Genomic DNA, 15027 nt, shown 5'->3' with positions numbered 1-15027 from the left:
TAGATACTTTAAAGGTGACGCTTGTATGAATAACGGTTTAAACAAAAAACTCGCAAAAGCTTAAATTCTGCACTTAGTGTGTGAAACATGAGGACTGCAGAACATACCTTTGTTGAAAATTTAAATTAATATAATTCGTTTTTAAAATTCTCTACACGTTTTTCACAATATGTCACAAAGAATTAGTCCAGTGATTCGGTAAAAACAATTTTTAAATGAGTAACCTTTTACTTTGAGATTATAATCTCATAACGAAACGTCGGTCTGCTGGATTGCGAAGGATCAACAGTTCGAAATAATGCGACTTGATATTTTTTTTAATTGTACAATATTCATTCCTTTTTGATATCTTTTAAGAAATTATAAGTGATTTGATGAAGATAACGTGGATATATAATAATTTTAATACATGTATGTAATTTTAACTTACCACATGAAACACATCAAGATGCAATTAATATCTTGGTGTTTGCACTGAACCTCTGTATACCGAAAACGGAAGAATTAGGATTGATGAAATTTACGATTCCTATTTCTGAAAGAAAAACAATATATGTATATTGCATATAGCAAATGGAAATACAACATAAATTTACAGTATGTTATTAGTATGCTGTCATGCAATGCTGTTCGGAGACTATCGATTCATGGCATCCACTAAATAGTTGAAACGCGTATAAATTTGAAGTACCCAAAGCAAAACGTTATTGCTCTGAGTCAATTGCCTGTTAGAACGTATCCAGACGTAGGCGGAATAGCAAATATGTAGACGCCTATTTTCTTCCATTAAGGCGAACATATTTTAGTTATATTGTTATTAAAACAGTAATAAATATATAGGGGTTCGATCGTCAAACTGAAGCAAAACTTTTTTAAACGAATTTATTTTAATTTAATTCAATGTGAAAATGTATAACTTCACCTAATACATAAAATCAAAAAACTTTTATGACAATGTTGAAGAGCGACGTCAATATTCACATCCGACTTTTAAATTCTCTACGGAAACTTGCTTGCAGGAAAAAGGTCAAAGCTTCTACTTTTAATCCATACTAATTTCGACATCCTATTCTATGTATACCCACCCGTATGTAATGTTATAATACTATAATTATTTAAGCCAATTTTAGTTTTATTAAGGACGGCATCGTGATCTATGCAAATTAGAAGTAATCTAATTGCGTTCCACTTTTATAACTCTTCAAGAATGACCTAGTTTGTCAAAGTTAGTGACAGCATTCAGGTTTCGATGACTTATGTGCTGTGGCAATAAGTTAACAACGAGTGGGCCTGAGTTCCTCTTTTATTACATACTAACTGTACCCGTCCGCTTCGCTGGGCATTTAAATTAACATTATTATTTCTCACCCCCACAAAGATTCTCATCATTAACGCTCCCGCAACTGATGTAGGGAGTCCAACGCTCATATAAATATTAGCCTATACATTAAGTACTTGTATTTTCTACATGGATACCATGGTATCTGGTTCAGTAGTTATAACGGAACATCCGTAAAAACCACTTTAATAGCTTAGATGAAATCCAATCAAAAATCTATTTACGATAGGCAGCGGCTTGGCTCTGCCCCTGGCATTGCTGAATTCAGGTGGGCCGTATACTATATAATATAATATAATAAATATATATAATAAATTTTAATTGATTTTCGGAATATTTTGATCCATATTTCGAGTCTCCGTGATTGTCTCCATACGAGTGTGCCTGTTTTTTTTTAATATTCGAATAATAACTAACACTTACATAAACTTCAATTAATTTCAAATTCAATGCTCACTGGAACTCTTCAATATTTAATGGTTGAGCTCGTGCATTTAAATGGTATATTGGTTGTTATCGTAATGGAGCAGTCAACCCCGAGAACGGTTTCCGTCGTTATTGACTCCCGTTTCTTGTTTAAATGGTAAGTCGTTGCCTTAATAAACACATTAAAGACACTTGGTATTAAAATAATAGCATTTAATAGGAAATGTTATAGTTTCTCGTTCCAGGGTTAAGTAATTGAATAAACAACAAATGTACAATGTCACTACAAAATATAGTTTAAATTAATGTTAATTAAGAAATGTATCTTGCTATTTTATACATCTTCGTGTTAATAATCTGAATACGAGGAGAAAAATATTGTCCTAAAGATAGGAAGTAAATAGATAAGATAACAATATGTACCTACTTTTCCCACAAAGTTTCAAGGATAATTATTTAGATCGTTGGTTATTAATTTTCAAAATATTACACGACGTTGTCACGAATTATGTTTTTTATTTTTTAGAACTTGCAAAGAATAAAATCGTGTAATAAAAACGACATTATTCAATCATTAAATTTTGGTACTGGAGAGGAGTATTGCGTGTCTGAATGGCTATGCACTACCACCTTCTCGCCTACTGCTGCTGCGAAGCTGTCTTGTATCCGCATTGTTGAGGGTAGACCTGGTGAAGCTGTTGTACATCACTGTTTTTGTGTAACTGTTGTAAACTGTTTTACCTTAGCAGTTGCCAGTGTCTTATATAACTCATGTATAATTAGCAAGCTTTGTATTTATTCATTGTTATTTACTTGATACACAATGAACTCATAATTTATTTAACATATAAAAAGAAATTTAGATAACAAAACCTTTAAGTTATGAAACTCAAACCCGACGAAACCTTACAAGGAAAGTATGACGCGCACAGGAAGAGCTAGTCGAAACTCATAATGAAATTAAATATAACCCAAAATATCAACTGCGTACTTAAAATTTTATAAATAACATGTCATTAAAATATTGCCCTATTTTACTAGTGTAGATGGTCCATGGATTAAGTGGCAACCGAAGCCCATATGCGTATGTATATGACTACCTAAATACTGCACTGCTCCTTAAAACAGGAAGCCGTAGTCTCAATTGTATTTGAGAAACGACTGTCCTCCACTTCAAACTGAATGGCACGATTGCTTTGCGGCATGTTGGAATTACCCACTCCGCCTCACCAAGCATCCTACCACTGACTGAGTAGTAGACATAGGTGGGTAGAAGACGATATTTGTTAGAGTACGTAATAATATGTTTATAGAGGTTAAATTTATGGACATTTAATTTCTGAAAAAAGGAGGAAAGTCTTATCTAAGACCTTCCCTGTCTCTATCACACCCCGTGAGCATTGAAAACTTTTTGGTGGATGTTCAATTATAATTTTCATATTCTTCTGACAAATCAGTACATAAAACTTTTATTTTACTGCTACTATCAAGGCATTGGGAGCATATTTATATTTGAAATAATATATGTCGCAATGTATTCGTAAATAAATCTATGCGCATAAAAATCAGGATGAACACACTGATTTGTGTTTAAAATACCGGCTTACACATAAAATTCACGTTGACCCCGATATTTGGACTTTAAACAATGAAAGCTTTATAACGAGGCTTTATATATAAAGGGTACGGATATAGGTCATGATAATCCGTTTGCAAACGTGTCAGTTGAATGGGCAGCTCAATTTCGACCCTGTAATTAAGGAGTCACCTGCGTGTACAGCCCACTCGACGTAATTGAAGCCTTCAACTTAGCTCGAGTTATATCGGCCCACTACCATTGGACTGACTGTGGTTTGGACCTCAAATTTGAAACGGTTAATAGAACCCGTTCCTATTTTAAAATATTTTAAGAACCCGTACATTATTGTACCACACTCGAATTTTTTTCATAATTTACACTAAGAAGTATTCAGGGACTGCGGGAGTAAGTAGTCACATCATTCTGCCTGTTTCAGCCGCGTAGCAGTAAACACGATAAGTATAGATGTAATAGCAGGTGGACAGTCATGTTATCTTCATATATGGTACAACTCGCTTGCGGGGCGTCTCCGTGGATTAGTTACTTTGGAATAACGCTAAATTTTACCTGCGACTTCATTTACGTAGAAGGTGAAAATGTTTTTGAATAATAGAATGTTTTTAATCTCCTACCTATGCTGATAGCCTTGAGGTTCTATTTCATCTTCTCCTTGAATAGAATGTTAAGGAGCTATTTAAGGTACCACCATGTCATCAATTCGACCACTTTTTTTTTATCTATGTACGTTCACCGATTTTTCGAAAATGCTTGAACCGGTACTGATAATTATTTTTTATTTTATTTTTTGTTCGAAAGGGTAGACTTCCCAAATGGTTCTATAAGCATAAGGATCAGGATCTGATGATGGGCTCCTGGAGAAATCGAGAAAAATCTACAATTTTCAAAGCCTAACTTGAAGTGATTTGTGTGTTTCTTGTCAATCTTCATATCCTGCGGCGCGTGAACTGGCCGGCCGGCGCGGCGCCTTGTACCTACGTCATTATTACGCGCTTGATCATTATTTTGCCGCGATGTTATTTTAAAACTTAGATACTCATTGAAATCAAATGATGTAAAGGGCAAATTTCTTTAAAATTAAATACTTGTAATGAATAACTTATTTACTTGAATAATTAATTTTAATCCCATTCTCACGGATCGTTTGGAACCTCTGGATCTGCAGAGGGATTTCCGTTCCCTCGGTATTTTGTACCGTATGCTCCATGGGGAGTGCTCTGCGGAATTATTCGAGATTATACCATCGTCTCGTTTTTACCATCGCACCGCTCGCCACCGGAGTAGAGTTCATCCATAGGTACTGCTTGGAGCCACTGCGGTCATCCACAGTACGTTTGCAGAGTTTTTTTTGCCACGTATCATCGGGCTATGGAATGAGCTCCCCTCCACGGTGTTTTCCGAGCGCTATGACATGTCCTTCTTCAAACGAGGCTTGTGGAGAGTATTAAGCGGTAGGCAGTGGCTTGGCTCTGCTCCTGGCATTGCTGAAGTCCATGGGCGACGGTAACCACTCACCATCGGGTGGGCCGTATGCTCGTCTACCTACAAGGGCAATAAAAATAAATATCATCTTATACCTTCACAAATAATGCTTTATTTTATTTAGATTAAATTTGTTTAGCATAAAAAAGGTTATAGTGAGTCAACCTTAAAATATAGACATATTATGCTGTCACTTTTTTTTAGAATTTTTGAAGGGAAAAAATTCTGTCATACATTATTTTAGCGAAACTTGAACCGTTTCCGCAGCGCACGCAGAGGAAGCTCTCACAAGGAAAAAACCCGATTTTAAAACATTCTTTATTAGTGCTCCGCTCTTATTAGCGTGATGTTATAAAGCCTATAATAGCCTTCCTCAATAAATGGGCTATCTAACAACGAAAAAAATTTTCAAATCGAGCCAATAGTTTCTGAGGTTAGCGCGTCTAACCAAACAAACTCTTCAGCTTTATAATATTACAAATAGATTTAAAAAAAAAAAACATCTGAGTAAACTACTTTTAATTTGTCATACAAATACATTTAAGCACGAAATTACGTTCTGAAACAGTTTTCTTTTAAATTTTAAAATGAAAATATGAAGTTAAGTGTCGTAAACTAAACTGTCAAGAACAGCCGTAGTATGTGATGATACAATTACTTGGCATAACAGTTTCGATTAAGGTCGTTAGTACCAAACTGTCTAGTCCAGATATTACGGATCTCATAACAGTTACAGAAATCGTAGATCGTTCTGCCGATAGAGCAGCAGCATATTAAATGCGAGTGTTGGCGGTAGCGCCGGCGGCCCAACCCACTTGGATTTCAGCCAACATCTACTGTTTGTTTATAAAATTATAATATTAAAACGTTTAATGTCGTCGAACCTTTATTCTGTCCTAACATTCTTAGCTATTATTAGTTCCTTATATATTTAACTTAGCAGGCATTTTTTCAAAGGTGAATTAATTGGTTTGCAAAATTTGAACGTGATGATGTTAAATATTGGAATAAATCTTATTCGTGCCGTTCTTAAAATAAAAAGCAAACGTTTTCAAAGTTTATGATCTTTTTAATACATAAATCACTATAAATACATCTCTAACTTGATTATAAAAATGTAAGTCTTAATAAAATTCTACAACCGTAAAATTAATTAGAATTCGTTATTATCTTTCCTAAAAAAAGAGATATTGACTCTCCACCAAGTAAACATTGGTGTTTGCGGAAAAGCGGAACGTTGATCAGAGATCCTCTGCTTATTTTATTATGCTTGGAGTTTTATGAACACACATAATAGGGCTTGAATCGTATGCGTAAATGTCCGTGTTTACGTAGGGCTCGGTAACATCTGGTTTTGATGAACTGAATACTTTGCATTCAGGTTTGCGCCACTTGAAATCGTGCCAGTTTATTTTAAGTGACGACGCCTGTTCAAGATTTGTGCCTTATGCTCAGAGCTATTATGTTTCAGAGCAGCGCATTAAAACCAATAGCTTTTGTATTCTTTTTCTAAATCAAGATGTCTGTCATTTCTTAAGCAACAATTTGATCTATTCAAAGAGCTTGGCTTAGCCTAATTTTAGTTTAATCAATTCGCGATGACATTATTTGTGTTCGTAACATTATAATAAGCGGACCAGTATATGTAGTATGATTTCACTTTCGCGAGAATCACTCTCTCTTAATTGTTCGATTCGCATGGCTACTTGCAGTATTGTGCATGTTTCTTTTTCATAAATTGCTTTGTGTTTTAGAACATATTTTGTTGTATATATTTATTGATCGTCCCTTATACATATTAAAATAAAGTTTTATATGTGATATAATAGCGTATAATAGCAGAGGTAACAAAATTAAATAAATCTACATTTTTGACGTGACCGAGTCAACAATAACATAATAGTGTAAAGTATGATTGAAAATTTTTAATAGATTAGAGGTAGATGATATAAGGAAATCAAAATAAATTGCATTATTGTCTCCGTATCTTGTGTTATTGTTAAAATATGTTTTAGATCTACATTTGTGACTGGCTTTATGGCCTCTGATAACCATACCTTTAGGTGGGAAATGAACTCGCCTAACCACGTGAAACTCAAAGCAAAAGTGACAAAGTCGAAAAATTTAAACCATTAACTTGGTATATGGTAAATTCGAAACAATAAAATGAAAATTACGGCAATGGAAAATCAACTTCAATGCTATGTGTGATCCATATGTACATATAGTACGATATTATCAAAAAATCAAGATTGTAGGTATAATTTAAAAATCAATTGAAACAGAGAACTAATTTTAATTAGTAAGGTAAGGGTTAGCATTCCTTACATTATAAGGTTTAAATGTAATAGCAATACCTATTTAAAACAATTGAAGAAAGGAGAAATTAGTACCTATTTAAAACAAGTGAAAATTGAAGAAAGGAGAAATCAGTAGCCGTTTCAATGGAGTATCTCTGACAAGCACAACAAATAGTAATGAGCTGAAATGGGTTAGCACGCTTCGTCCCCAATGTCTCCCGTAACGACGGCAACTCGACAGTTACTCTCGCAGGAAACAAAGTTTGATTTAGTTGGACGCGACAATCCGTTTGTTGTAATACTAACGAATCCAATTATAGCTAGCTATCTAATGCTGGCCCAAGTTTGAGAATGAATGTCTTTTGGGATTAAATTTAGCATTTTTGCTACATTAAAATGTCCATAATTCTCATTTCCGTAATTCAAATATGTTGTCAACGTTTTATTCGTCAATGATTATAGTTCTAAATAATGTATTTTTATAAGTTATTCTTACAGCTAACTGCTTATAGACAGATTATAGCTAACTGATTTTTCCCACTTCAAATAAAATCCCGTACGCGTATTATCTACCGTCTAGTATTTTCCTGCGTATAGGTGTAAAGAGATAATAGTCTGTCAATGCGATACAATACACCATGTCTCAAGGTAGGCAGCGGTAACCGGTTAAAATCAGATGGACAGTGAACAAGTCTTCCCACATCAAATAAAATTGACAAGGAAAATGTTAACAGTTCCTGTTTTATTCATATAGCCTCGAGCTCGGGATAAAATTTTCAAGATATCTCGGTTTCAACACGTCCGCCAGAAAGTCTTACGCGGAGCGGCCCATCGCATTGCCGGGAGCCAGTCGTCAGCTGCTCGCTTGCCTTTACGATCCTTGCACATTTATGAAAAAACTTTAGTCTGCGTTTTTGGCATTGTCACTTTGGTGCGCTAGTCGGAGAGATATCGTTTATTTAATTTTATGCATTCTTGTTCGTTTTTAATTTGCCTTCCAGTATTTACTTATTTGACTGCAACTTTCACCTTAATGGAAAAAAAAAGTTCTATTATCTATCTGGTGGTAGGACGTCTTGTGAGTCCGCACAGGAAGGTCCACCACCCCACCTAAATCTGCCGTGAAGCAGTAATGTGTTTCGGTTTAAAGGGGGGACAGTCGTTGTACTGTTAAAACTGAGACCTTACAACTCATGTCTCGAGGTGGGTGACGGCATTTACATTGTGGATGTCTATGGGCTCCGGTGATCACTTAACACCAGGTGGGCTGTGAGCTCGTCCTACCACGTATGCTATAAAAAAATAATCCAAAACTTCACTTAAACCAATCATATTTTAGTTTATTGGTTTCTGTGAAACGTTTGAAAATGATAATCACAAACCAGCCATTACTGTATTCTAGAAATTAGCATGCATAAAAACTTCGGCTATTATATTGTATGAACTGACAATACGGAAGACAGCAAGTAGAAAACTTTCTGAATTACTGATCAGTAGTTTAAATCATACATACATAATAGACATATCTTTTGAACTAAGAAAAAATAAGAATAACAGTAAAGTTATAAAAGTTAATAAGTAACCTCGACAACTGTTCACTTGCTTGCGCTATTTCTTCGCAACCCACTGGTTCGCTATACTTTTATGAAAAAAGTTTTGCTCGTTGCACTCCACTACGGCTTTCGCTTTTGAAAATTCTCATTTGCTGCAAATTTATATATTGTGTTGATCGAATAATTAATATAAACACAAAACGTTTGCTGAAACACATACGCCCAAAACTGAATTTATGGCAAATAAATGGATGAGATTTTTCACGAGAAATCACGAGTAAAAATCATGCTTGTTGATAAAACCAGTTAGTAAAAGTAACGGAGAACACCTGTATGTATTGTACATAGAATACATTTTTTTATATAAGGAAGAATAAGGTTGATAAATGTATAAACATTTTCGTAGAGTACAAACCGAATGTGATATTTTTATAACAATATAATCACACTGCGCGCGGTAAAGCTTTTCTTTTCTAAGGTGGCACGATCTCACGGCAACGACCACTTCGACTGAGCGGCTTATTCGCTCCGTCACAAAACCCTGTAGCTTATGCACCGGTGTGCTTAGTCCGAACAGCCCTATCTATTTGTGCAGACGTTCAATCAAGCAACGTCGATACCATCAATATTCTCTCCTCTACAAAACCGTTTTTACTGAGCACAAATACGAGTAGTGACGACAAAGGCCTCTTTCATTCCATGTTAACCTCATTTCGAGAAAAATTCGCTTGTGTTTCGACGAAAATTACGCAGAAGCTTTATTATTTCTTTCAACTACAGAGTAATGCGAAACTGTCGTGCCTCGCAGACATACGATTCCGCAATTGGTTCAGCTAATTGGTTGAATTTAAAAAAAATCGTAACCCGAAAATTTGAATTTGACCTCCTCAAGAACCTTGGTACATATGTATGTGTGTGTACGTTTGTTTTTTTTAATTATTTAAATTTTTTAGTCTCCGCCAAAGGGCCACATATGTGGACTTTATTTTTAAATGACTATTCACTATGTTTGTTATATTATTTTTACTTATTGGATTGTTTTTAATATAAAATGACTAAATCGCGATAAATAATAAATTAAATTCATGTTTTTAGTAGTACTTCAAAAAATTTATCCCTGAAAAGGTTAAACGTGATTTTTTGTCTCTTTTTAGATAGAACATCTTTATGTCTGTATCCACCATAGGCTTGACCTGGTACATACGATGGCCCGTATATGCATCGTGTATATAAATAATCTTGTCAGAAAACACGTCAGAAATACGCCATTGATTTATATAAAGGCTTATTGAAAGGAAAGACGATTTGAATGGAGCAGCCATTATTAGTTTCAGACCTGAAAGCTTTCCGTAAGATGACTAGCACCGTTGCTTCCTCGAAAGACGGTGAAAAGCTTCAGTTGTAATAATAAGAAACTTTCTACGTACGAGTAATGACACAAGCGTAGTATTAAAAGGGGCTAAGATTCTCGGAAACAAAACAGTAAAGGTTTTTGAAAATGCATTCTAAAATGAAAGATTTAAGCATAAAATTATGAATCTCTATGTGCATTGTGGATTTTAAACCTCAACCCGGATTTCACTGTTCGCCGGCTCATATAATGAACTTTGGGCTATTATTTCGGATAATCCAATTCCTCGAATCTAATAATAGTCTCATATTATATTGCTCCAACAATATTCCTTTTTTTCTATATTGTATCTTTCGTTTGCCTTCCGTTTTCCTTCGTCTACATCGTTTCATTTTTCCAATCTAACAAATTATAATGCAATTTTCTCATCAAAATGTATCATCATCGATATAACAGTAAAATCCAGTTTATATTGAAGAACAGTAATAAAAACAGAACGGGCTTTTTTTAGTTTTATAAGAATAACAGAACATAAAAGAGAAAATTTTAGAGTTATTAAACAGAAAGAAGCTTTGTGTCTCGATATCGCAAAGGCGTTCGTTCCACAGGGTCACGACACCCCAAGAGATTTTGTAAGGGGATCGCTAGTTTTTTGGAAGGACGGAGAATTAAAATTGTTGTCTGTTGCTACTTCGATGCATCACTCGCCACTGGAGCTATGTTCATCTATAGTACCTGGAAACCCGGAGCACATAACGTTTGCAATGATCTTTGACGTAATCGTGCGTTACAGGTTGAGGGGTGGGACTGCCGTTCCACAGTACAACTTCGATCTCATGTTTCAAGGGTGAGTGACGGCATTCTGGACCAGGCGCGCGAATTCACCCACCCATTCATAACAGAAATGGAACTAGTTTGATTTTATTTTTTAATTTTTTTATTACTTAAATGGGTGGAAGAGTTCACAGCCCACCTGGTGTTAAGTGGCTACCGGAGTTCATAGACATCTACAACGTAAATGCCGCCTTGAGATATGAGTTCTAAAGTCTCAGTATAGTTACAACGGCTGCCCCACCCTTCAAGCCGAAACGCATTACTGCTTCACAGCAGAAATAGGCAGGAGGGGGCACCTACCGGTGCGGACTCACATGAGGTCCTACCACCACTAATTATACTGTAAGTATACTGGAGCGACGCTACACGGAGTTTTCTACAATCTGTAATTTGAGCCTTCTCTTGAAGTCAATCGACGACACCTAATCTGAGAAATTGATAGTGCTTCTTCTTTACTATGTTAAAAAATAAATTTAAAACTCATAGGTGTAAAAGCATTCATGCATATACTATTGAATATGACTTGTAAAGCGTTTAGAATTATAAGATAATAAAATTGAATTTTAATTCGAGAGAGCGACAGTGTTTTCTTGTGCGTGCTTTGATTATACCGACTGCTCACAAAGATAGCGTGAACACAAACTGACATGCAATAAACATACCTCCAAATGATAAATTTTATTACAAACACGATACATTCGTCACATTGTTATCTTGTAACTGAAATAAATTCACTTTCGTTCGCTAATTGTTATGAAAAACTGAATGAAGCCGCTTGGCACGTAATACCAACTTATGTTACGATAATAATGTGAAACAATACACTACTGAGCCGTTGAATTTTATTTAATGTGCTTAGTTGCTTTATAACTATCAATCATTTCAAATAAATTTTATAGCTATTTTATTACGAAAACATAGTCAACGCGAAGATAACTCAATGATTTACTGCTTCCTTAAAGTCCTTATTGAGTTTAATAGGCCAATAAAAGGTAGGCCTCCGGGTTCAGTTCCTCGCTACATGTAAATTCCGCGAGATGGTACCGAGCCGACTGTAAAAGTACATCACGTTATAAAATAGTCAATTAAATCATATCAAATGAGTATGAGACGTTACAAACTGTATTTTATTTTATTAATCTATTGATGAATCGCAATAACCGACGGGGATTATGGTCATTACAGTTATACATATGTTACACAAAGTCACACAAAGACTTCAACGAAGATGCAGACAATCTTTAACAAGTTTTTGTCTTGCTTTGAATCGCTTCTAAAAGTGCACATTCACAAAGCGTTTTAAATTTCACCTATTTGTTAAGCTCTGCACTAAATAACTTGCTCTCTTTTTGTAGTTAAATCACAGTCGTACACAGTTAATTGTTTTAAGTGTTTTAGTAAAATAAAGCAGTCACCATTGCGCCATCGCATTGCGCTCTTCGTCTGTGACCTAATGTTCATTATTTTTCCGAGTAATTTTCCGACAACGTGACTTTAATGTTATTTTAAGTGAACAGCACAAGCTTAGGGTAACTAACGTATGTAACATAAAGGAAGATAAATTAGTTAAATTCACAAACATAGTCTACGTGCTAAAATCCCTGCACGAACTAAAATATTTATCTCAAAGTACAACAGTTAAAGTACTTCTTATTCCTTAATTAACTAAGAGTAAATGAATTAATACATACTACATCGTGTTTGCACTGTCCTAGGAATTGTTTTGAAAGGTAATATTATCAACAACAAAAAAAAACAATATAGTTTCGCGAAACATATCATATGGTGCGTGATTTGTCAAGTAAACGTGAACATCCCATTAATATAAGGGAACGAATCTTCTGTGCAAGACAAAGAAGCCAGTATCAATATTTATTGGCGTGCTTAGTATTAATCGGGTCGGAGCGTGCCGCTTGTATCGTAAGGGGTGGGCGCAACTCGCCGGCACCGAATAGATGGACTGTCATGGTCGGAACGCGCCTAATTTTTCGTGTAAAATAATTTTCCTTGTTCCTCGCTGGATATTTGTGTTCGAATTATTTTACGCTGGAAATCATTCGTACAAATCTAATTAGGTTAAACTCGAAATAAGATAATTGCAAATATTTTTGTTATTCAGGAAATGTTCTAATATAATTCAAAGCAATTCCTCTTTTTGTCTAAAAGTTTTTCAGTGTTCGTGTTAGAAGTCACTCAGTCAGTTTTAAGTGTTAATGTTATGGACGAAATATAGACTTGAGAGGTAAAATAGGTAATTTGAATAAAAGTCGTAGTCCGTAGGGCTCGACTCGTAGCCAGTACCCGCCCTGCGAGCTCGTTTCAGTGATATCCGTAGGTCGGTTTTCATCGAGACTCGGCCTTCACAGAAGCTTCAGTTAGTTTCAGTTCAGTACGCTCTCTGACGCGCGATAGAACGGTGGCATCGCCAGACGCGATCTCGACCGTGATTCGCGCACGTAATGTGTGACAATAAGTGTTGCTTCCTCTTTGCTAAATTTTAATGTGTTAAATTGTATAGTATTTAACGGTTTTTCTAGCGTTATTACATTTATAATCAACAATATTTTATTAATTATTGTCGTTTAATTAATATCTGCCAATGAAATCTACTTGAAGAGGGTAAGTTCTTTTTTTCAAATTTGTACAAATTACTTAGTAAATTCTAAGTAAAGATAGATTTTATAATACTTTAGTGTTGTCTCGTTGGCGTACGTTGATGATTAGTACTACTATTTTTATTTTTATTTTTTGCCGTATTTTTCGATAGAATTACATCGAATTTATCAGTTACCATGCCAACCGATTTCCTGATTATTAGACAATATTGAAACAATTTCCTATCCTACTAAATCTGTAAATTTGTAAATAATGATGACACCTTTCAGTTCATATTTTTATTTTTGTATATGTTTTACTTTTCATACAAGCGCATTTAGGTACTTCAGCTATCACATTCACATAATATCTAGCTTTTGTATTATATTTTTTTGGAAAGCTGAAATTATGTGTTATCTGAATATAACCACAATTTGATGTAGTTAACCATGTACGTTTATTATTGGTGGTAGGGCGTACTCTCGTACGGGTAAGTACCACATTCCTGCTTATTTCCGCTGCTTTGTTTTAAAGGGTAGAACAGCCTTTACACAATATAATTGAGTTTTCGACATTTTTCAACTTGGGTGACGCCATTTAAGTTATTTTTACAGATTCCGGTAACTATTTAACTCCATATACGCCGTCAGCTCGTTCACACACCTAAGCAGTATAAAAACTAAATGCTAGTCACCGTTTTGACCTATAAAGATCTATGAAAAATAAATTATATTTGAGCGGCAAAGATTCATTTTGTAAAAATTGAGTATCTAACCGCTATCATTTCACGTCGTACAACTTATCGACATCAGCTTTTTATACGATGCTGCTGTTATTTATAGCCTTTACCATAGTTTTTCGGTCCACTACGAACGCTTAGGCTATAAAATTCACCCGCAAAAAGTGCGGCTCTATATCCTTTTCATTCTTTATATCAGTATTCTCTCGATGCCTTATCATAAGTCCTTATTCACATCACGAACGAGTTATAAGGTTTGATTACTTATTTTATTGTTCGTGAAAAAATGTACGTTAATGGCTTAGTGGGTATTTGTTACTTGTAAAATAAATAATAAAATTATTTTATTATCGCTCCTTTTGATGAAATGAATATTAGATTTCAGTATATTTATCTGGTAACGCGAACTGGATGACTCGATCCTTTCATAAGATGAACCAACGACTTGATGAAGCTCTCTCTATTAATTAGCCGCTCACTGTCGCTCATGCCGTAACAATAGAAATGCTATTCTAACAGGATCCTTAAAACACTCGTGTACTCACACGTTACGTAAATATTTTATCAAAGAAGCCAGACAATCTTACATGATGGTATTCTGGCAGAGAACTACCGATACGCCTTCACATCGAACTACTTGCTGCCACAATTTCCCCGTCATCCGTTCGTAGTTAGAAGTCGACTTTATTCAAAGTACTTCATGAAGTCTTGAAGTCGTCGTGGCCTAAAGGATAAGACGTCCGGTGCATTCGTATCTAGCGATGCACCGGTGTTCGAATCCCGCAGACGGGTACAAATTTTTCGAATGAAA

General features: G+C 35.1%; 1 protein-coding gene across 2 annotated transcripts in view; it reads left to right on the top strand.

Annotated features, from left to right (window-relative positions):
- sfl (N-deacetylase and N-sulfotransferase sfl) overlaps positions 1-15027 on the top strand; it is a 110936-nt gene that overhangs the window by 30395 nt on the left and 65514 nt on the right. Inside the window, exon 1 of one of the 2 annotated variants that reach the window (XM_028174551.2) lies at positions 13283-13501. The exons of the other annotated variant lie outside the window; for it this stretch is intronic. The gene's annotated coding sequence lies outside the window, so the exon portion shown is untranslated. Of the gene's footprint in view, positions 1-13282; positions 13502-15027 lie in introns of those variants that run through there. 2 annotated transcript variants of the gene reach the window in all.

Source organism: Bombyx mandarina, chromosome 22, assembly GCF_030267445.1.
Source record: "Bombyx mandarina strain Sakado chromosome 22, ASM3026744v2".
Taxonomy (NCBI): Eukaryota; Metazoa; Arthropoda; class Insecta; order Lepidoptera; family Bombycidae; genus Bombyx; species Bombyx mandarina.
The sequence above is the reverse complement of the archived record's forward strand: the minus strand, read 5'-3'. Positions and strand labels throughout refer to the sequence as shown.